Source organism: Coturnix japonica, chromosome 7, assembly GCF_054131305.1.
Source record: "Coturnix japonica strain WE chromosome 7, WE-NBRP24, whole genome shotgun sequence".
Classification (NCBI taxonomy): Eukaryota; Metazoa; Chordata; class Aves; order Galliformes; family Phasianidae; genus Coturnix; species Coturnix japonica.
The window spans coordinates 476200-499002 of record NC_140669.1 but is presented as its reverse complement, the minus strand read 5'-3'; the positions used below and the strand labels follow the sequence as shown (position 1 = coordinate 499002).

The following is a 22803-nucleotide window of genomic DNA, read 5'->3' as shown; positions in this document are numbered from 1 at the left end:
GAAACAAATTCATCGCTTCTCTCCAAAAAAGAAAAAGAAAAGGAAAAAAAAATGGATTAAAACAATTTATTTTATACAATTTGGATGGATGGGATAAGAAACGTAATAGCTATCTATGAAAAATAAATATAAAAATTATTCAGGCTCCATCTACTTTATGTTAGTAATGAGATGCACTTCATTCAAATTCCTTTCAATTGAAACGGTGCTGAGAAAGCAAGAACATGATTCTGTAGGAAATGATTTCTAATCTTCATGATAACATACCAATATAATACAATTATTTACAATTGACTAAGAGTTAATTCAAAATAGTATAACATCTTTCTTGCAAAAATGTCAGCTTTTATTGATGAAACAAACTAAGAATAAAACATTTTTACTTGTAGTTTAACTGTGCTGTTCTTCATTCTGTTAACCAAAACAACACAGCAATACTGTAAACAAAAAAATAGCATCAAACTGGCTGTGTTTGCATGATTTTACTAAGAATCACAAGCAGTGAAGTGAAAAGCTTTGAGTTTCTTAGAACATTAAAAGTGGCATGAGAAAAATACTGTGGTTTTTCGTTTATTTTGGGGGTGCTTCTCCTATGAAGATAATGAATGTGAATTCAGCCAGAAGTCATCACCAACGTCACTGAGCAGAGATTTGGTATGGCCAGAAAAATAAATACAATCACGCTCCCATTTTTATATTTTAAAAGCCAAATGTCACTGTTTCTTTTTTGTTTGTTTTTGGTTTGTTTTGCTTTTTTGAGTATTAGAAGTGAGAAATAAATAATTAATATTCAATCCTCCTTTTTTCTATTGCATTTGTGGCCTACATGGCAGAACTCTTTTCACTGGTGTCTGAATGTCAGTTTAATCTCAGCCATTCTCTTGCCTTCGGACACTTAACCAGTTATGAGAATCTCGAATTTCTTTTAAAGAAGAAAGAGGGTTTAACTGCTTCTCTGTCTCATGACCTGGGAATGTTATTCAAGATCTGATCTACTTTTTTTTTTTTTTCTATCTGAAAAATAAAAGCATTTCCGTTTGCAGCTGCACAGGTTTTTGTGTGGCATTTTGAACTCCTTTGTCACCACTTTTGGATGCGCATCCTCTGAGATTCAATAAGCAGTCACAAGTGACACCAGCAAAGTCTCCCCTATACACAAGCCTTGCACTTATCCTGCCCCTTCAAGGTGGAAGAATATATCAAGTCAGAAGTTTTACACTTAGATTATTTTGGTGCAAAGGACTTCACAAGTCCTGAACACTGACAAAACACAGCCCCTGATGTATATTTTCCTATTGTGAAGATGGATTTTCTTTACCTCTCTGGCTCTGCAGCTGTTTGGAATGATAAAGTTAGTTTAACTTTTTTTCTTATGACAAGGCAAGTAAAAAAAGTCACAGCAGTGTGCCAAGACACAAAACCACAACTAACTCAAGTTCATAAAAAAAGCAGCTGCTTCACCCATTTCATGTGGGGTTACGCTGCTGAAGTCCAACTAATATTTGAAAGCATGAACAAGTATGTCCTTATAAACAAAATACAGCAACTCTGCCTTATCTCTTAACATGGGCTGGCCCAACCAACTCAAATGCTGAGACAATAAAAGGAAACAGGTGGTTGAGAGAAATATCTTACATCCTCCAAAGCAGCTGCCCTACAAGAAATTCAATCTAGGTATCCTGAACAAACTGCCTTTTCATCAAAGATTACATACACCAGGGATGCACAGTGTACCTATTTAGAACATATCTTGTATTGTACTTTCTACCACCAACTGGTTCCCTTTGATTGGCATAGTTTTGGCAGATAATAATATTTGTATTTTTAAAAACAGTATTTAATTTGTTTACAACAGGTGCTTATGCTCCATTTGCACAGAAGAGCCGTTGTTCCCCAAGGCCCAGGGATATGACTGTGTGTCTCACATTACTGCTTTTCTCCTAAGAGCACAGCAGCCATTAAAATGCCCCAAGGAAGCAGCAGGAATGAATGAAATGACCTCCCATGTTTCAGCAGTCTGCCCTATTTGAAGTGTAGGGCACAGAAATACTGCAGTAGGTTGGGGCGCGTGAGAAAGGATACGTGCAGGTGATGAGTGACAGGGCATGCCACTTGGATAAGGAGAAGCCTGTGCCATGAAACACTGTGCTGGCATTTTACTGGGACACAATAAAGTTAGCAGCCTTGAAGGCAGAATGGGAACTGCTACACAGGCAGCGAGTGGCTCCAAATATTGTGTTTAAAAGTTGAAATCTTTATTAGGAAGAAAAATACTAATTCCTCCTAAGCACCACAAGGCTGTGATCTCATTGAAATAGTTACTTATAATATTAACTATAAAACAACATGGATTTCAATGGAAACATTCTGCAATGCTCCCAACACAGAGCTTAAAATCTTAAGTAAATTTAGACTTTTACTTTGGTCCTGAAACATGCATATTAATCTAAATCTGCCCTGAAAAGCATGAAGAACTGCCATTTAGATATGGATAGATATGCTGCACACATGTATCTCTGCCTAATGAACTCTCTACATTCTTTTTTTACATTATCAATAATATATTTTTATTTTCTGTTAAATAGCACAACGTATGTGAAATACAAACCCATAAATCTAAATATGTTTCTTTACAATTCTACAGAGCTCACAATGTATAATACATGAGGAAAAAAAATGTTTAAAGGGTTACAAATTCTGAAGTCATTACAAATCCATTATTATTTAAGGAAAGTTGTGATACGTAATGCTGGGATACGAGTGCTTTCAGAACTGCTGCCTCAAGGTAGAACAGCACCACACAGAAAGGCTCATGGACAGGTAACTAAGGGGGGATGGGTTTCAAAGAAGATTAGAGGACTCTGCCCCCTAAGCCACTAAACTCATGGCACATGTCATTGGTATGGTCTCCATCCCACTCTCACCATGGCTGCAGTGACTGAAGAAAAGTCCTTTTTATTATCTATCCTCTGGGAAACGGGAAAACGAGCAATAAACTAAAGGGAGATTCTCAACAACGGAGGTTTCACGTGGGTGATCGCCTGTCCTGAAATCTAGCAGCCTATCCAGGCTTTACATAAATAAGGGATGTCACTGCACGTGGAGCTGGAATGATGAATATTTTGTGGGGGGGAAAAGCAAAACCAAACAACATATATGGCAACATATTTACATTCTCCTGAAAACTCAGGTTTCTTCATCATCTTATATACACATCTAAAGAGAAAAAATTATGGTGGTAACAAAATACCTGAATTTTTGAAAATAACTGCTGATTGTAGACAGCAGCTCTTAGCTGCAGCTGTTTCCATCATGACACTAATTCCTCATTCACTTGAACAGGGCTTAATGGTGCTGTCATAATAATCTTATTGTGACACCAATGGAAGTTCATGGAGACAATGCAACAATGTTCAGATTAAATAAATTGATGTCCCTACTGTGATACGTTTAGCAACGTATTCTGAAATTCCTATATTTGGGGAGCTTAATTATATAGAATTTATTAGTCTGACATATTAACCTCATTTTTATGGCTTCCTCGAAAGCTTGCAGATTTAATTAAATAATTCTCCATAGCTGCTCGAGCTATTGACTTCTCTTGAATGTATTCATGAGTCTTCTCATTTCTACAGAAACTGTAGTGTCAGGCTGTGATGGCAAAGTATTTTTGGCGTGTCATTGCCCTATTACAAATCTAGAAGTCCAGCTGGCTGTGTTTTTTGCCTATATTACATTTGCAAAAATCTTACACTTTATGGATGATTAACGAACCACTGTACAGATGGATGCACAAAAACCAAATTCGTGGGGGTTTTTTTTGAGCAGAAAGACCTAAGTATATAGCAATAGGTGGAAGAGAACTTTCTGAAATCTGAGAAACCATGTCAAATAAAAAAGAAACACGCAGACAGATTTTTGGAACTGACCACGGTACACATTATAAAAAAGATACAAATCAACCCTCAAAACTTTCGGCTGCAGAATTAATGAGTATTGTTTCCACTGTCAAAAATTTTATCCCATCCTGATTTCATTTCACATCCCTGTGCAAGCCTTATAATGAAAATAATATCAGATAATGTTACTTCGGTCTGTGGAAATAATTTCACAGGCAGTATCTACCTGGGGGCGAACTGTGCACTTCATTTGTAAAATTAATAAGTTTTAACAAGTGTCAAGGCAGGAACAAAGCGTTCCCAAGCCCTGATCCTGTCTGTAACCCCAGGTACCCGCCCTCCTGAAATCAGAGGTATCACAGCACTTGACGAGCACTGCAATATTCCCTGTCAATTTTACATTCTGTTTGGCAGCAGTGGAAACCTGACAGGCATCAGCACAGTGATTGGCAGCACCATGACTGATAATGCGAGTCACAGCAATTGGCAACAGCACCACGATCCCCCTCTTGGAGTCCAGAATTTACTTATAAACTCACAGGTGACCTTTGATGATACAAGCTGGAAGGTCATGGAAAGGAGAAGACTTTATTAATAAAGTCCCTTCAGATTATTGTTGGTTTTTACCTTATTAGGCATTGAACTAAAGTAGCTATGATCCGGGATATACGCAATATACACCCACTGTCTCACAAGGTGTTTTTCCTCAGATCTAGGAGTAGTAGCTCTTCCATGCTGTTTGATAGAATATTCGAGCCCTGTTTTTGTATTTACATCTTTCCTCTCTCCAACTGTAATTAAATACAATGAAGTTTTTCTATATTAGGAAATTGTCATGAATATTAAAAAGTTAACGCACTTATTGAGATCTGAAAAATAAACCTTACATTCTTTCATCACTTGATGTCTATCCAGGCACAGATAAGCACCTACCATTAGATATTCACGTGATCACAGGATGTTTTTATCCAAATTCTCAGCCATGAACCTGTTCCAAAATCCCCCCAAAATGTAAAATTTGGTATCAGAAATTCAATAACTCAGCCCTTATGCGAAACAGTTCCAAACTGAAACAGAGAAAAAAGGGAACCTTTCAAGAGGAGCAAGGAAAGAGGAACAAATCTGGTTTCATTTGAACACAACGTAGTTGCAGGAAGGCTTAGACTTCTCTCCTTCACCACAACCCTTCCATTCCTAATGCTCTAGCAGTCCATCCCTCGCTTCAATGACTTCTCAGCTACACTTAACATAGATATGAAAAACACGTTTAAAAAAAAATCTCATTCTCATATTATATTTTGTTTATATTTTATAGCCTATGTATTCCTAAATTAAGATTTTACGTATGGGAGCACTTTACAAAGGTGTTGTAGAAAACACTACTTCAGTAGAGAGAGAGATTTTGCTCACTGGAAGGAAGAATTAAATATGGAGTAATAATAGGACTCAGTAAAGCATGCTTTGCCTTGCTGTCCTGCTATGTCAGCACTCTCTGACATACCCAGAAACCAGAGATTTGTGGATGAATGTCATCTAATGCTATTTTTCAAGCTCCCAAAGCCTCCTCTCTTCACTGTGCTTGTCGTCAAGTGAGACTCTTGTTTGAGTTGACAGTAGATTTGAATAAAGGCATTTTATATTCATAAATATGAATTCCTTACTCTCTTACTAAATATTTTCTCTGTTTGTCCTATTACACTGAAATTAAAACAAGATACAATATCTCCACACTCAAGTTCACCAAAGTTAGTTGGACCTGAAAGGAATTCCTTACGATTTTTCCCTAACTGCTCTTACTCAGCTCTCTATAAACTGGATTAGGCACCTATTGCAGCACCTAGGCAAATAAGTGAAGCATAGCTTATTTTGAAGCTTGACCACTGCACACCCTTTATGCTGTTCTTCAGTCAAGGTTTATACCCCCTGAACTGCTGTGGTGCACATTGCAACCCACAAAGATTTAAAATTCATCAAACAGACAAAGTGTACGTTTAATACTCACATGAGGGAATACAGAATGCCTTTCAATACATCAAACTCCTAAACCTTTTACATCTTTCATTTTTAAGCTACATGGATTTTGATTTGTACAATTTGAAAATATTCTGAAGCCCAGTCAATCTCACACTAAAAAGCACTGTTGCACAGTAAGAAATCGAGAAATACAATTCAGCAAACCCGGTATAGTTGGTCCCTAGGGAAGTTTTCTTCCAATTCTGTTTGTCATAGCCCAGATCCATCATGTCATGCTAGCCTAACTTACTACTACTGTCTTTTTTCCCTGTTTTTTTTTCCCCCCCTTTCTTTTTTACCCTTTTTCTGGCACACTCCAACTATTTTCTGTTAAACTAGTGCTGTCACAAGAAAACATATAAAAATGCTCTTTTGCAAACATACTGTTTGGTCTCTACTCTCCAGAGCCACGGATTTCTCTCACTGTCTTTATCAGGGGTGAATGTTGACAGATCACTGAACCTTACTGTCAGCGGTGACAGGCTTAAAGCTGTTTTGTGCAAGGTGGAGAGGAAAAAAAAAAAAACAACAAAAAAGGTTTCTGTGCCTTGCATCTAGAAGGTCCCTGATTTAACAACAAAGGCTTATGTTCAAAGATGATTAGCTTAAAGGCATTTCAGAGAGTTGTGATTGTAGCAGCAGTTGGGTGTCTTGCTACTGGGTGAAATATGTATTCCCCTGAGAACAAAGGCAGCAGCAATCCTATTCTGCTGAGATGGCAACTTTAATAATTCCATGTATTTATCAGTATTGTGTCAAGATTTAAGGATTTTGCCCTTCAGGTGAAGTTGGAGGTAGATGGAATGGTTACGGTGCTGAGCAATCCCACTAAGATATACACGGAAAATGTCCCATAATGTCCTGGGGGACAGATAGAAAAGATTCCTAAGGGTCTGAATACACATAACATAGATAAATGTCTTCATGGTTTGTGGAAAGAAAGTTGAGTTTTTTACACTGGGCTTTAGCCTATGTATAAAGTAATGGAAGTAGGGATCAGGTGTTTTTCCCCTGCATAGGGAGCCATTAAAAAGTATAATATTGTAAAATATCCTGTCTTATTTTCAATCAGAAGTTAGAAGGGAAAAAAAAGAAGTAAAAATATGTTTTAACATCTCCAATACACTGAAAATAATAAAGTCATACTGTTGGATCATTTATAAGAGATGCAGCTTGAAACAAACAGTATGATTTACTGAAAAAAAAATAACTGGAGAAATTAATGCAGCTGGTTCTGGCATCGGTAGGGCTCGGCTGAGCACAGTCATTACACACAGACTCACGCAGAAGGATAACACCTCTTTGCCTTTGGATGCATAAATGTTTTCTATGATCTTTCTGTATTTCACTACGTTAGGTGTCACCAGGACAGATATCACTGTCCTACAGCAATAATGACCAACAGGGAGAAACTATTAGTTTGGTGAGGAGCAGATATATATATATATATATCTCTTCATGCGCCTTCAAAGAGATGTAGGGGACTTTCAGAAGGAAATGTCTCCTAATTAATGATAGATCAGGGCCTTATGAAGTGTGAAAGACTGTCTGGAGGAATGTGTATCATAAGCATCATTCCAAAGGGCCTAATACTGCAGTGCTAGAAAGCAATAAAAGTGTAGCACTAACATGTAGGGCAGGAGAGGACATACCTGGAGGAAATCTGAGATTAATTTTAAAATATTTGAATGTCCTAAAGGTTTGAATAATTATAAGATCACAGTATGCCTTCCTCTTTCAAAGCTCAATATGCTGAAAACTTCATATTTCAAGAGAAAAAAATATATATATATATGCATTTTCTTCAATAAGTTTACTCTGTTAAAGTCAGTGAGTTCATGTCTCATTAATAAAGATCTCATGATTGCCTCAGGAATTGCCATGGCATTGCTGGTTATAGTTTCCTTTCCCTGACCTTGCACTGCTGTATTAGTAGGTTGATGTCATCAGTCAGCAACATAAATGGCAGACCATATTAGACACAGTTTTCACCAGCATTTGGGAAACATCAGCTTACCCCTCAGCTTTGACTGGCAGAACTGTACCCACAGTTTCTCTGTCCCTGGGACAGGTCCCGCTGCCAGCAGCATGGCCGAGTGCTGGGAGAGACCATGCGCCCCTGCAATTTATCAGCAGACTGAGCATCTACCCATGTTCCAAGAACAAAAACTCCCTGATCTTTATCAGGCCTAAAAACACTTCTGCTTTCATTTTATACAAGGTTCACTGATGGTTAACCCAGAATACAGTGGTAAGATCCAGAGCAATCAGTTGCAAGCCAAACTTGTTTTTTGCTTTATTTTACAGCATGGGGTTCTGGCAACTGTGGGTGCTTCATCTTTGCCAGAATTTAACTACACATTTTCAAATTACTGGCCCTTTGTAATTCAAAAGATATCTGCTTTCGACAGATATTTTTCCCTCCTGAACAGATTCATTATTGAAGTCAAGGCTTTACCCAGAGCCTGCACGGAGATGACACAGGTGTGGGATTACTGAGGGGCTGCAGCCTCGCTCCACAGGGCTCCCAAGTGCCAGGTCTGTGCCACACACAGTCCTCACCTCTCCTCCTTCCTCCCATTCATAACACAGCTGCTCTGGCCCCTGGATGACAAATGAGTTGCTTTCATTTTTTAATTCAGAGCTGCCATAAGGTGAATGGTGCTGGCCAGGGTGTAGCCAATGGCAGGTGGGCTGTGCCAAGTATGAAATAGTTCAAAGTGAACAGAGGGCAATTCATTTTTAGGGAGGGAGTACCTGCAAATTCCTTCATCCAGACAGTCCTTCAGATGGAGGCCCCCAAGCTATCAAGCAGTCTAGACTTCCAAGCTTATTGTGCAGCAGCTGAGGAACACCAGTTGGAAGCTAATTAGGAGCAGCTCAGCCTGTGCTGTGTTCAAGTTTTAAGACCAAGGTGCACTACTCTCACAGAAAAGCTCTACCTGTAGAGCGTATGATTTGAGCCCAAACCTGAGCCAGGCTTTCTTTCTCCATCCATGATCCCTCTGGGGTGTTGGCACATATTGGTGCTCTCTGGTGGGATGGCAAGCACTGGTGCTCTGCCATTCTGCAGTGCAATTGCTATGCTTCTATCCAAGGACCAGCAATCTTGTTTTCTTAAAAGCCTTTTCAAATGATATGTGCACATGGCATCTGTTTGCAATGTATATTTGCCATTAGTGTTTTTAAGTAGGAATGGCGGGGTCCGTATGGCACAGAACATAAGGATTGCCATGGTAATTAGTCATTATTTGGACTAGCAGAGTAACCGCACTCAAAGACTCTTAACTCACTCCTGTCCTAATGCATCCGACATGTATTTTCTTTGTTTCTGCCCTTCATCTAAACCATTTTTGCTCTGAAAATACTACTGATATTTATCATTAGCCTGAATCCATTCAGAAAAATGAAGTAAAACATTCTCAGGAAAGTTTGACTTAAATTGAGGGCTCCGTTTTTTTTCATTACAGAAATGAAATCATCCCAAGTTAATAATCCCAAGTTAAAGCAATCGAAGTAAGAAAGAATAACACCTCCATCACCAAGCACATACATATCTCCATTTGATGCACACTGTTCACATAAACACTATTCACCTGCAGTTTTTGTTCACAAAATACATGTTTACCCTGCATATATTCACAGAAACATATTTCAGAAAGCCAGATATCTTTTCATTCTTGAGCAGCAGCAGGTGTTCCCATCCACACCCAGGGCTGCACAGTGTTTGTGTTACAAAGGCAGCAGCACTGGTGGCTCAGTACTCACATCTGGCTCAGAAATATCGTGCTGAGCAGGGCTGTGATGGGAGTAAAAACACATCAGAAAGGAACAGTATTATGTTGTTAGCTCTTCTTTTTCCTCCAGCTACTGGTATGCACCTAGGATACATAATTCCTGCAAAGTTGCACATGGTGAAAGTGCAACGGAAACTCCAAGTGAGAACAATTCCACATTAGAAACTGGAGATGGGCAAAACTAATGCCCCAGGCAGTTCCCAAGCACAGCCTTAGGATGGAAAACCATAGAAATCCTCTCTCATCTTAGAAGAGAGGGTTCCTAACATCTCATTCCAGCAAAAGGAAAGGCTCAGAGTCCTCATTCACAGCATTTCATCTACATTAAAAAAGAGGGGGAAAAAAAAGAGGGTGGGTAGGTTCAAGAGGGACAGACACTAGATGAAGTTCTCTGCTCTATTATCTAGAAAGCCAGTCACTTTTTCCCCTCAGTAGAACAGTGGAAAATTTCCTCTGTGTTTCCTACTGCTCTGTTTGGTCACAGGATTTCCAGTCTCCCTCCTGCATGGGAAACGGGACAGACAGACAGGGTCACAGGAGACAGTTTGCAAGACACCCCCCAAGCCATACAATGCCACTGATGAGCATGGCAGGCTCTTGGAGGAGCACAAAGCCTATCCTTTGAGGCTTTGAAGTCTGGAGAACAGCAAAATGGTTTTTGATGCTTAGTAATTATGCTAAGTGGGCAGGTGGGAGCCAGATGCTGAACAACTTCAGATGTGAAGCTGGTGCCCCAGCGTTCAGTCTGGACTTGTCTGTAGACATCAAAAATATTGAAACCTTAAAAAGAAAAATGAGGATCTGATCCTAAGAGTGTGCTACTAAGTAGCAGACTATTTTATACTGGTTGCCATATTGACTTGTCTAGAGCATTTGGGTGAAATTTGTACATTCGTATATTTTATGTTGGATTATCATTTCTTACAGCTTCCACATGTTCTTTCATCAGGAAAATAATGCAAGATCAAATGGTAAATCCTATTTTTAAACTGCCTTTATGCAATTGAACTGAAAATATTAGTTTATCTTGTGCTATTCTGTCAAGCTATATTATACTGATTAAGTTTTTAAAATATTATTGATGTAGATGGAGTATACATAACCTGTGTTTATACTCTATTTCATGTGCTTACATCTTGAATCTTGGTGGATTTCGAGTTTTTGACCATACTCTCGTGAAGGATCAGAATGTCACATCCCTTTAATCAATATCTTGAAAGGCTAATTTGAGTGAGTAATTGCATTCCAGTTCAGAAGAATATTAAAATAACTAGTTTATGTGAATACATCCATCCTAATGGAAACATACATTCCAGAAGAGTTGGAAGAATTAGCTTAATATCTCTGCTGTAGAAAATTCAATGACTTTAGCTTTCAGGCAGGGCTACACAGGCAGACTGAAAACATTCTGGCTCGCTTGGGTTTGCATCCACTGTATCTGCTTCCAATCTCAAATTCCAATAAATGAACAACAAAGAAATCAAAAGGAAACTGCGTGGCTCGCCAGCTTGAACCTTGCTTGCAGAGAAACCAGACAAAACCACACAGTGTGAGGAAACAAACATAAAAACACAGTGTAATATGTTTTCTATTGTTTCTGCCAAAAAACATCAATTGGTTCAGATCCACAGAAAATCTGCCTTCTTCTGCTAAAATTTACCCCAAGCTGGCTGAAGGACTGGTGAGATTTAGTGAACTTTGAAGTGAATGAGGCCAAGTACTGACTTAACCTTCATTCTGTTTCACTGTGAAAACACCACACACAGCCATCCCTCAAAATCAAAGAGAGAAATTCCTAGACAATTAAAACAAGCCCTCGTGCTTACTTTGCCTTTATATAATGCTTGTTATTTCCATGCATAGTTGGAAGAAAATTAGAAGCTTCCATCCAAACTAGTAGCTAGAAATGTATTAATGATTATACAAAAGCAAGAGTGCGCATGAAACAGTGCAATCATCAAGGGTTTATGTCTTAAGACTGGTTTTAACCTGGCAGAATCAGCAGTACAGGAGCAAGCCTAATGGTAACAGAAACGTCTGGCCTATGCAACTTGCAGCTATGGACTGTCATTGAGAGCATATTTCACTCTGCATGAGATGAACACCTCTCAACACATGTCATAGAAAGCTTACATTCTTCTAAAATATACTGGTTCAACAAAATGTTAGTTTTACAGAAAGTTCTGGATGAATGTCAGCTCCAGGCCTTCATTCATGGGCTGCCTCTTTGTAAAGACCTACTGACAATATACACTCATGCAGGTACAGCCTCTGCCATCTTAGTAAACCCTGAGGGAAGGATATCAAGACACCTTTATGCTGCTGATGCTAAATTGGCATCAGTGCCTGGAGATGTCATTAGACAGAAAGAAGTGTTACCCTCACACATCTACAACCATATGCATCCAGATGCATTTGTTCCTTAATGCTCAATACAGAGTTAATAGGTGAGCTGACGACTAACCTGACCATATCATACAGCAGAAAGTTTGCAGTTGTTTAGGCATTTTATGTTAAGCTTCCACACAGACTGGAGAAAAGAGAACTGGTAAGTAAAGAGCACTGCCCTACTCAAAGTCAAATATTGCTACAGATGGGAACAGAAGGACGCATTGCTGCAGGACAGTGCTGTTACAGTGCACATCTGGAGCACGCTGTCTACACCCAGACTGGCAATGGAAACTGAACGCATCAGATGCCATCAGTCCGAAAATGGGTGAGCAGAAAGAAATTATGATAAGTGCACAAAACGGTCAGATGTAAGGAAAGGCACCATTTGTAGATTTGTTAGTCAATTAGGCTTCATTTCAAGTGAATCCCCCAGGGCTTCCTGGGGCAGGAGCAATTATTTTCCCTTCATTTCACCTAGGTTTGCTACAACTCTGACTTCAGACTTCTGTACAACCTCAGTATTTTTATCTCCAGAACCACCGTCACTCAAAACATCAGCTATGCTTTGATCTCTCTATTTCTTACTAGACAACCGCCCATTATCTAAATACAGATATGACACAGAAGCAGAAAAACAGCACTGTAAAAAACTATCAACTTTTGTACCGTGTCTGTTTTCAACCTTCTGTTAATATTATGAATTAAACCAAGCATCCAATTTTGACCACTGTCAAAATTTTGCTAATGATCAGCACAAATTGCTCACGGTAACTATGAGTTCCACCTTAGGTGATGTACAACCTTAACTTCTTACTCTCGTATTGAATTTGGGGTTGCCAGTATTTGAGGGGGAAAAAAAAAATAATAAAAAATCACATCTATTCACCAATCAAATCTTTGTTTAGAAAGAGAAGGCACTTGTACGAAACTCAATCATTTTTATGCTACAGGTTTTACCTGGTATTCAAAACATTTCCTTCCCTGGAGAGTCCACTGAACACAACAACACTACACTGCAACTACCAAATAAACTAGGTGGCTTGCAGAGTAGATCATCAACTGAAATTAGATGGCATCATTTGATTAAGCTGATATAAAATACAAAATCAATTCATAGCTGTATAAGTCTATTCACTAAGTGAAAGACTGAGGAAGTTGAAAGTTTCACTTGTGTAAAGAAAGAAAGTAGGACATAATGCAAGAATGGTGTTATAATAGATAACCAAAGGTTATCTATAGGAGAAACTCACCAATTCTGAGGCCTTCAATCTAGATGGAAAATGCTGAGGCTGGTCACCCAAACTCCACAAAGGAGCGATCTCCAAACAGAGATGCTGTTGTTGTGGTGGTCAGCCCTTAAATAAAGACTAGGAGAAGTGGAGTCAAGCTTCACCCCTTCCAGGTGCACAGCTGAATCACCTTCACCTGTGCTCCCACAGCTGACCCCACACGCAGCTGGTTAATCGGAGGTTCAGGCTGTGATTACCAATTTGCCATACACACTTGTAATGCACAGAGCAACTCCACTCTGAATTTCAGTAAAAATACTTCAGATATTCAAAGTTACGTATTTACTAGAAAGATCTTCAAAAATCTTTTTTAAAAGTAAAATGTGTGCTTAACTTTTCTGACATTTACAAAAGTCATTAATTAATATGATTAAGCAAATTAGACTGAGCCAAAGTCTGACTGATTGTAAAGCATGCTGCAAGAGCCACCTGTTTGCTAGAAAGATTAGATGCCATGGTGCTGGCAGCTAGAAAAAAAAAGAAAGAAAAAGAAAAAAGAAAGGAAAGATAAGATAGAAAAGCATCTATATATACTGATCTTTGAGAGTTTTTAATACATACCAAGAGCCAACGCATCCAGCTTTGAAGGACTTAAAGAAGAGCAGCACTGATAATGCAGCATACAGCACAGACAAGTTACTGAATCACTAACTCAGGATAGCACATGAAATTAGTACTTAATTGACTTATATTGGTAGTATTTGATGTTCAGATTCATACTGACCCGTTGACTGCCCTGACCAAATTGCTATCCACACAGAATCTAGGTGAGGTGAACTTAACTACAAGACTATCACCCAGCCAGATTTCAGAGTGGAACTGTTCTCTCCAGGCTCCAAACCAAACTAAACCATTTCAGCTGCAACCAGGCCACATGCAATCACATCAATCCCATTAACTTTATTATCACAGAGTTGATGTCTTCAGGCTAACTCTATGCCCTGGTGACTAGCTTGGTCTAGAACAATGCCTTGAACATTAGGTCACCATAACTGAAAAACCAGCACAGTAATAACTAATTTTGCAGATTACATATCCTGCAAAGAAAAAGAGCTAACAAATGGGCATCGTGGTGAAAAGAAAATGCTGGATATAAAAAGTAACAGAGCTGGCTTCTATCTAGGTAAACTCAATTAGGAGCAGATATATAGACTTCTTTAGAAATAGCTTCAGTCATGTTCAGCCCTGCTGCTTGTTTCATACTTCTGCCTTACAGATTAACTAAACACAATATTAAAGATGCAAAAAAAAAACAGTGATTTGAAAGTTCTGACATAAACAGACCCTGAAAAGGAAGCAAACAGAACGCACATTGACTATGCCATTTGTGAGCCAGTAGATCTAATGGTTCACTTACTTTACAACCTGCTTTGGAATAATTTGGCACATCTCTAATTTTAACAAGCTTCAGTGGGATTAGATAAAATGCAGACTTTGTTTACATCAATTAACACTCAAAGAAGTACAAAAGAACTTGTTAACTGCATTTATGAACAAAAAGTAACAAAGTGAGTGTCTGTCCAACTGAAGTTACTGTCTGACTTACTCAGACTGGCACAGTTGTCTCTAGGAGACAAAACCAAAAAGCCAGCAACTAAACATCACTTTCAAAGAGGGCAGGTGTGTATTTTTAATCACACTGGCAGATATAATCTACATTTGCAAGAACAGCATTATCAGTTTTACATACATCAAATTCATTAAAAGGACTGTTTTTGTCTATTTGCCATGTACATATTCATTGAGTTAAGCAGAAAACCAAAGCCATGGAGGCTGAGCTAACAAACATGTTGACTATTATTGTTATTATTATTTGTATTTCCAATTATTTTAACTTGACTGATAATAAGCACAATCTTCTCTGTACGCTACAGAGATGGAAAGAAAACGTGGATGACTTCAAACTCGTCCTAGTATGCTAACTAACCCCAGAGATAATAAATGGATACATTTTACTCCACCGTAAAAGTTTTGAAGTGAATGAAAGAAGATACAGAGAGGCAAAGAAGTGCTCTTTTACTAAACAGTAAAGGCTCAGGATTTTTTTTTTTTTTTGGGGGGGGGGAGGGAACCAAAAACCAACAGGAATGGAAAAACAAGCTATGATAAGAGGTAAATAATATTTTTATGCATCCTTATGGCATTACTGCTCTTACTTTTAAAAGCAAGTGTCATGAATACTACGTACACCAGCAAGCCCACTGGGAATCTTTTTCTAGTGTTGAGTAAAACAAACAAATTACTGCTGTCGTGACAATCCAAGAAATCTACTGAGCACACGCTTCATATTCGAGTCATTGTGTTCATAGAGACTACTTGATATAGTACATAAATACTAACATTGATCTTTAAATGAATCAGAGACTAAAAGAATGAGTTTTTACTTCTGTGATTGCAGAATTACAGCACTGGTCCCAATTTAGGGGAGCATTTAAGTATTGCAAGACTTCATCACATAGTTTAAAACTCTGTATCATCAGTGATGGTTTAGCATATTAAATGAACTTGCAATGATTTCAGCGTCATAAATAATCTTTTATATGTGCACCTATGTTATCTCTGTCCATGTCCTCAGGCAGTCTGTTGGCTTTCCATGCAAACCCAAGCTGTGCGAAGGAGTCCCTCTGTTGAGATGAGGGGCACCACGAGAAGCTGAGTTTATTTGAATGTGGCTGCAAGACTTTTGCATTGTAACTGGCTCCTTTTGCTGACAGATTTGCTTTCAATACCAGATGTAACCTATTTCTTGTCTAAGAGAACAAATCTTTGCCACCAGCCGTGAAAGAAGCATGACAAATTTGCACCTCAGTTAAGGTCCAGTGTTTTCATCAAGAACCTCATCTTAGAAGCTTGCCCAACTGCCTCTGAACTGCACACTTAAGCAGCCAGTAACACACAGGTTAATGCTTCCTGCAAGCAATCTGACTGCAAAATTCTATTTAAACAAGACAGACTATTAACACAAAAATATTACAGCACGTATAGATAAATTCCTGGTAGATATTCAAATCTTGGACAATCTAATAGCAGCTTTCACTGATTGCATGCTACACAACAATTTAGTTTTGTTTTCCATTAGCAAACACCTCAAATTACATGAAAGGGAGAAAAAGTTCCCTAGCTGCGAGCATTAAATATTTATCAGCCTTATGTCTGCTCAGTCACCACTCCTCAAAAAAGTCCATTAATTAAATACTTCAGAAACGATTAAAACACTTCTTTAGAACTTATTGGCACCTGTTAATTCACTGACCCTATGAGGCTCTGGCAGTAAATGTCTCGTTTGATTGCTTCTGTTACCACTAAGTCAGCAGCTTGAAGACAAAGGAGACATGATGCAACTTCATGTACCACAACACTGCCTTAAAACACAAAAGCCGGTATCAAGAGGCATAGAAAAAGAACATTTATGTAGACAGGGCAGCACAAATAATCTATTTAACCTAATCTTTTAATTACAGGAAACATCTCGTAGCAAGACATACAAGAGCAATGAAATGACCCAGAGCTAGAAATCAAGATGATATATTTGTGCATGTGAAAGTAACACAAGCAGAATTCATAAAAGAAAACCTCCTTGGGCATTATTATCTTTCCATCAGGATATACTGTCATCACATTGAGAACAGGAGAAAAATGACTTAAAATATGGTATTAAAAAACAAAAAATGCAAAACAGAGTGCAATATAAAACAAAACAAGACCAGAGAAAGGCAAAATTAGAAGGAAAAAATGCAGGTGAAGAGAAATCCAGGTTTGAATTTAAAAAATAATAACAATAATAAAAAAGGGAGCATCTGAAGAGGGGAGGAGCGGGGGGGGGACAGCAAAGAGTCAGTCCCTAATAGCCTGACATAGCACAGCACCTACTCTGAAAATCCTGCAATGATTTCAGTGTCATTATTTACTCAATTAAGCACTATTCAGCAGAGAAGGAGGGGGTAAATATCTGGCCCTGCTTGGGTAGTATGCAAATCCTCTCCCACTCCTTTGCAAGCTTTAAGGACTGCTGGCAGAGAGTCCCCTGAAGAGTTCTGGCAATGCCACACTCTGCGGTGGGAAAGAAGCATCTTGCAAAGAACCCCTGAGATCCTCCTACCCTCTGAAATCTGCGCAAGTGGAGAAGTGTTGCCTGGAAGGGGGAGCGAGACGGAGTGTGTGTGCAGGAGAGAGAATGAAAATCAGACTCGTAATTATTAAAGATTCCTGAAACACCAGGATATGGAGATAATAATTGATCCCCAAAATAAATAAATAATAAAAGAGCAGGGAAAAAAAGAGGAAAAAAAGGGAAAAAATTGTACACCCCCTTTACAGCCACATATTTGTTTTTTCTGTTCTCATTGGTGATATTCTGACCCACCATTCCAATCCTTTACCTTGCTATTTCTCAGCTATTACTTAATACCTGAAAAAATCGGCCTCCCTTCCTTTGATCTTCTATGACATTGTTCCTACTCCCTGTACAGTTCTTCGCTCCCACATCTACTTTCCCCATTTCTTTGTTAACATTCAATTTTACCACGTTTTTCACACTTTCCTACTCGAGTAAAGTCTATTTTATGTTCCAATACACATTAGTCTGTCTTACTCCTTACTTTGCACTTTTTTTTCTGATCACATAGATTACTTGTTACCAGAATGGTCATGAAAACTAGAAGAAAACGTATGCAGTGATGAACATGTTCCTTTTCATTCCAGCTTTAGCTGTACCACACTGCCATTGTTTTCCAGCAGAACTTCCATTCCCAAACCTGGGAATTCCCATCATTCTGCCTGACAGAATTTTCCAGCTCTTTTTCAGGTGTGCATTTATCAAATGCCTCTACAGAATTTCCCAGGAGTAACAGCTTGATTTGAGGGACTGTTATTTGAGAGCCTTAGTTACAAAAAAAAAAAAAAAAAGCCATTTGAAACAGAAGAATCAAAACTGATTATTTACATTCTGTATATCAAAACAAATCTATAACCAATGCGTTTCAAAATATTGCTATAATTATATCCTGCAGGCTGATAAATTGCTGGACATCCCTTCCTTGCACACTTGTTGGCAATTCTCTGAACACTAAACAAAATGTTTATTTAATTTTAGATCGTGAATGTAATTATTAAAAGTGTGATTCCAAATCCAAGTCATTAAAAATAAAGATGGGAAAAAAAAAAAAAAGAAAAAAAGAAGAAGAAAAAAGAAAAAAAGGTGTGTAATTCAGCTCCATTTCAGTGTTTTCTTGGCCCTAAGGAAGAGGTGACATAAGCACATTACCCTGGGTGTAAGTGTCTAACAGCCCCCAAAGGAAGGCAGAGCCAGTCCCCATAGGGATACAGCAGCACCAGGCTGGTGACAGAACTGGAGGTTACTGTTGTGACCACTGTGCCCTGGGGCAATAAAGTGCAGGCAATTTCTTTCAGCAGTTACAATGCCCTTCTCCAAAGCTCATTACAATGAGAAAGGTGAAAGCCTGCACTTCCCTCAGGTTGGTACATTTATAACCTGTGCATCATGACCTTGCTTTCTCCAGTCACTCCCGTAATAAAAGCCAATGGTTATTATAAGCTGTTGAGAGTCAAAATAAGGTATTCAAAGCATGGGGAAAGAGGCAGCACATCTCTAACTCCCATTTTCACACCCAAGAGTTCCCACACGCAGCTCCTAACACTCAACTTGGGCTGTGCTAGACATGGACAACCCCGCACAGGCTTTGCCCTATCTGCTCAAAAACACAAGAGCATGGTCCTGCTTACACCTGCCACCCACCCCTGGAGTAAATATGGACAATCTGATTGAAGCATTTCAGCTGGTGGCCCCGTACCATAACAAAATATTGGGCTGGGACTGGACACGGTTAAAATGATTAAAAGACAGTCAGAAAGATCATCAGTTCATCCTACACTGATGTAGGTACTGCAGCGTGGGGTATTAAAACTGATAAATACGAGCTATTCCAATATCTCGCTCCATGCTTTGTGTCTCCTTTTAACTTTATCACATCTTAACAATGTGCTTGTTCCTAAATTAATTCAAGGGATCCAAGACATTCGTGGCACTGTACGGCTCACGATTAAAAAAATACCCTGTTTTCATTGTTTTGGAGCAGCAGAAGTGGTCACAGCACAAATCTGCTTAGTCTGTCTGAGTGGTAACACATTATTTCAACAGTTCAGGTTAAAAACGTTTCACTGAACTAGGCAGTATCAATGCAATTCATCTCAGCCCATACCAGATGACACTTCCAATAGAATATGTAAAGTATGCCTCCACCTAGTGATGACTGTACAAATAATAGAAAATAATAATCCTCTTACTTTAGAGAATCTTAGCAATTAGATCCTGTTTCCATAACTTAAAACATACTCCTACGCAAATACTCATTTATAAAACCGTGTGCTTGTCATTCTGAGGTATCAGTTTCAAGCTGTGTGTAGAAGTTTACCTGCAAAATGACTTAAGACGTCCCTTGACTTCAAAGTTTTAAACAATAATGTATTTATAACGATCATGAATATGAAAACAAAAGAAGGGCAGGTCGGCTGACGTGCTGCGGATTTTAAGGGTTATCTGTTAAGTTAGATACTGTAGGTTTAAATGAAGTAGTAAGTACATAATATCTCTGCCACTTTGTTTGCCAAATAAATATTTCCCGAGCTTCTCGGGTCACCCTGTACTAAAGATGCAGTTACAGGTTTAAATATATGAAATTCACAGGAATTTACCCACTCCAAATTGGAGATGAAGCAATGCAAAGAAAAAATAAATAAATGAAGTTAAAAAAAAAAAAAAAAAAACAAATCATCCCAGAATTCAAGCAGTTCAGCCCCTACTCAGACACAAGTTTTAGCAACTCTGATAATACGAATAAAAATACCCTGTGAGTGGGATCATTTGGAGGAGCATCTTTCAAGTCAATGAACTCGAGGAGGTTTTAAAAGAGAGGGTTCCTTGTGGAAAACGCCCTTCGGGGTTTTCCTTTTCTCAGGTTGTTGACGCCTGTATTACCATTACAAGAAGTCTCCTCATCCCACCAACGATCTGTGAATCACAGGCTGAGAATGACCGCCCTGCTGAAAACACGGAGGTGTGTTTTGTAACAGAGAGGGCACGTCGCTATTTGCATTTCTCCTATGGCACTCAAATTGCCTGCCATTGTCTATTTAATATCCTGAAACATCCCAAACCACCGTCATCCCATAGAACCTCAGCCATACAAATCACTCCCACACAAAAATGTGAATCCCTATCGTATCCTCTGGCATCCCTTTGCACACAAATGAGAGGTGCTGTCTTTCAGAGAGGACAGCCAAGGCTCGACTGCCCAGCCAACTCGAAATATCTGCCTCACTCATTAAAAGGAAACACAAAAATGGAGTAAAGCGACTTAGCCAAGATTTCTTAAAATGTAGTGGCTGAATACAGAAATACCAGCAGCAAACATGTAAACAAGTCAGATTTGATTATCTCTGAGTGAGTTCATTTAGGATTCGTTTTTCTCTTTGTTTTTCCAGAGTTTGATAAAATTAAGGGAACGTATGCAGTGTTTGGGTACATATCAAGACTTTGTTTTGTTTTAATATTAGCTTTCATTAAGAAGGCTGAGAAAAAAAAAAAATCACAATGCTTTTAAAAATAATTTAGTTGTTTTCATTCTGGAGAATCGAGAAAACCTCAAGCATTAAAGAATAAGGAAACCCAGGATCCTTTCACCTTTCTGCCCTCCTTCTGCTGATTGCCAGCACTTTGTGAGTACGCAGAGGGTTGCAGCAAAGGCAAGAGCTAAGGTAAGGTGTTTATTGAGGTAGGCCGATTGAGTATCCATAGTAATAATTCACATTACATGCTTTACCTTGAACAAACCCATCCCGAGGAAGCTATTTACTATTTCTCTATCAGAACGTAATCACTGATTTTAAACATAAGGAAAGGGCACAGAGTGACGTAGGGGCATGGTGGGGATGGGCTGATGGTTGGACTAGATGATCTCAGAGGTCTTTTCCAATATTAATGATTCTACGATTCTATTAAACTGCCACTGCATAATTTGGAGATTACAGGCTTTTCAGCAGCGCTACTCCTTTATTTTCATTTAGCAACCAGCTAAAACAAGCTTTATTAGCACAAACTATTCAGGCAGGCATCAATTCTTCCCTCAAAGGATGCTTAAAAGCTGCTCCCCTCTACAGCAATCAAGTGCCTGGCACCACTGGCCTTAATGCCACCTGCAAGACCCTCCCTGTGCTGCCTGACAGTGCTCATGCTACTACTGCCCGCCAGGCCTCCTGCACAGCCTGCAGCTCTGCCCGCCAGGCCACGCTGACTTGTGTGCTGCCCACGAGATGGCAGCAATATGTTTATGAATAATGCAGCAAGAGGCTGCAGCCCACTGCCATTTCACTTACAAGCTGCCTCGCTTCTCAGGCTGGGGAATAAAAAAAACCCCACAGCTCAGCCCATAATCCTATGGACAAGGTGCTTCCTGTGTGCTCACGTTTGTCCAGGCCCTTCTGCTCAGCAGTACTTCTGGCCCTAAATCATTACACACGCACATTAAGCATTAACTGCTGCTATGTTTTACTTTTGCAATGCAGAAAATGCCTGTGGCTTGAAATAAATATTTTCTTTTCTGATGGACAAATAACATCTGCACTTCTGAAAGCTGCCGCGTAGCTGTCAAGAGCTAAGTGATTCACATAATTTCTTAAGGAGCACATGTGTATGAGCATACACAGACACTCGTACCTCTCACAGTCACTCACATATCAGTGCTCACATCCGTCAAAAGATGGCCTCTTACAAAAGTGCAGTGAGCTATTATTATAATCACTTTTGGCAGACACATCTATGTACACAGTGTCAGATTTGGAGAATGTATGTTCTGCTTTCTATTTTTTCTTTTCTTTTTTAATCAGCCTGATTTTCACAGAAAGCAGGCTTGCTTTACATTTTGATATTGGAGCTCTGCATGTCTTAAGAGAGACCTTGAGCCCTAGTGTGCTATAGGAGCTGGCTGCCCCTGATTTTTCATGGCTTTCAGTGAGTACCAGGGCACTTACCTTCAACCTCCTCCCTTTAATGAGTTTCCCAGACCCTTTAAATGCACACACTGCCATAGTCCAGTAGTCTCTTCCTACTTGCCCTGCTGAAATGCTGTTATCTCACAAACTGTTGGACACATAAAACATCAACATATAGGACCCTGTCATGCAGCAAATGCAAGAATGTTCTTAATGTGCCAAAGTCTTTCAGCTTCTTTCCACTGGTTTTCTATTTATGAAATCCAGTGCGTTGCAGTTTATGTTTTGTTGCTGTTGCTCGTATCATAGGACTGCTGAATACACCCATACTGTTTTCATCACTTGTGTATTGGTGGTAGCTTGTAGCTTTATTATTACCTGAATCACTTATGATTACAAAGCAACCTG

The 22803-nt window shown here is 39.0% G+C and overlaps 1 protein-coding gene across 5 annotated transcripts in view; it reads right to left on the bottom strand.

Moving 5' to 3' along the window:
- ARHGAP15 (Rho GTPase activating protein 15) overlaps positions 1 to 22803 on the bottom strand; it is a 341387-nt gene that overhangs the window by 224168 nt on the left and 94416 nt on the right. Inside the window, exon 1 of one of the 5 annotated variants that reach the window (XM_085552048.1) lies at positions 20253 to 20392. The exons of the other annotated variants lie outside the window; for them this stretch is intronic. The gene's annotated coding sequence lies outside the window, so the exon portion shown is untranslated. Of the gene's footprint in view, positions 1 to 20252; positions 20393 to 22803 lie in introns of those variants that run through there. 5 annotated transcript variants of the gene reach the window in all.